General features: G+C 38.7%; 1 protein-coding gene across 1 annotated transcript in view; it reads left to right on the forward strand.

Annotated features, from left to right (window-relative positions):
- LOC102676464 (protein apterous-like) overlaps positions 1 to 2,258 on the forward strand; it is a 50,736-nt gene that overhangs the window by 31,727 nt on the left and 16,751 nt on the right. The window lies entirely within an intron of this gene.

Below are 2,258 nucleotides of genomic sequence, written 5' to 3' on the forward strand. Positions count from 1 at the left end.
ATCGCGCTAGATTGTCCTCTTTTGCTCATCGTCGAGGTCTCCTAGTAACCGTTTACGATGTTTGTTTGCTATAATAATTTACAACTTTTATTCCGTTCGATTAATTTTAATTATTTTTCTTTCCTTTCCTTTTTTTCGAGGAATTTTTATCATTAAGAATTTTAGAATATTATCATTAGGGTATGATAATTATTCTCCATCGTGGCACGACCGCACGATTCGATGTTTAATTTTTGGAAAATTTTACAAGTCGCGCTAGATTGTCCTCTTTTGCTCATCGTACTCGAGTTTTCCTAGTAACCGTTTCGTTACGACGCCTGTTTGCTATAATAATTTACAACTTTTATTCCGTTCGATTAATTTTAATTATTTTTCTTTTCTTTTCTTTTTTTTCGAGGAATTTTTACGATTAAGAATTTTAGACTATTATCATTAGGGTATGATAATTATTCTCCATCGTGGCACGACCGCACGATTCGATGTTTAATTTTTGGAAAATTTTACAAGTCGCGATGGATAGAAATAACGCGACGGGAATCGTATTTTGGTCGCGACACGGTTAAATCTTGGCAAATAAGAAGAATATGATATTTGATGTCCGTGCAAGTTTTGAGAACTGAGTCTGAGTAAAGGGGGGGCTCGGGCTCGGGCTCGTCGTAAATTGCTGCGCTTACCGCTAGCGCGGCGGAGGCGCGGTTGAGTTACAGCCGCATAACATTGTAATCGTACGTATTTATTGCACCGGCGGAGATGAGCTACGTACCCTAAGGCTAGAGTAGGCCACATATCACGAGACGCGGCGCGTCTTCCCGCGCCAACTTTATATTTCCTCGGCCCGCCCCCCTTTTCCCTTTTTCCTGCGTCCTTCGTAGATCAATATTCCGATTAGACTGTTCGAGAGATAGGCACCGGTCCGCGAGTAATAATCGCGTGATTATTACATCGTGGTGGCGAACAAGATTTTATGCTCGATGGTCAAGGGTTGGCAACAGTTGCCAAGAGGAAGAAGACGAAGGAGAGGTCGAATTTCGACGAATATAAAAGAAATATATTACATTTTGAAAAAAGTAACATTATTATTATTTAAGATTATTACATTGAATTTCATATATATATATATATAAAAGTAACAAATTTTTAAGAATCGATAGAGTAATTGGATAAAAAGAGAAAAGAGAAATTCGACGATATATCATTTAACGAGGATAATATTCGTTCTCCAATATCTAATACACGTTGAAGCATCTTGAAGACGGTCAAATATCAAAGACAAACGATGAGAATGAACAAACGAAAGGAAGCTCTCTCGATACATAATTTCTCTTCCCTTTCTCTGGCGATCACAGCCTTCGTACGAGATGATGGATGGTTGGACGTTAATCCAAGGCTGCTTCGACTGATCGTAAAAATCGTGGCGTACAGCCCTCTCGAGGCTAGCCCAACTCTCGAGGCTAATATTTCCTAAAACGAAAAGAAACCGTGGACATAAATTTTCCCCATAGGGCGTTGGATATATCTTAAATGGATAACACTGACCATTTTCGGCCGGGATCAATTCGTAATTCGCTCTTGTTCCACTTGTACCCTTAGAGTAACTAACGGTCGTGTGGTTCTCGCGTTCGATTCACGTTCGTTAGGCGAACGTAATCGGACGGTAAGCCGCGAAAGGCTGCGAAACGACAATCCGGATACAAATTCTCCATCAATGGTGTTTCTGCCCTCCTCTCTCTCTCTCTCTCTCCTCCTTTTTTTTATTACAGTAATTCGAAAAACGTCGATGCTTCGAGGGATGAATTTCGAGAATGTTGGAATAGATAAAAAAAAAAAAAAATATAATACGAGCATCTCGACAACATTGATTGCACAACAATTGATGATAATTATAATCAGCTCTTGCACAGAATGTATTCGGAAATCTGTTTTACATTAAAATGAATAAAAATTGAAATCAAGTTGTTGCTTGAAAAATAAAAATTTCAATACTTGGCAGGATGAATCTGCACACTGAAAAAATAAATAAATAATATTACATTGTAGTATATATAATTGTATTATATTACTGTATTATGCAATTCGCACCGTTTTCTCAACGATTGTTTCATAAAATATCTATCTTGGCTGCTTGATTAACGTTGCCAACGCCAACGTTTTATCGATGCATCAGCGAAGTTTTCACGGTGCACGAGTACAAAGATGTTTTCCTTTTTGATTTCTTTGTTGCTCGCGGGGGCAAGATCGGAAGCGGCGATACGGGGAGG

This window comes from Apis dorsata, unplaced genomic scaffold (assembly GCF_000469605.1).
Source record: "Apis dorsata unplaced genomic scaffold, Apis dorsata 1.3 scaffold_169, whole genome shotgun sequence".
NCBI lineage: Eukaryota > Metazoa > Arthropoda > Insecta > Hymenoptera > Apidae > Apis > Apis dorsata.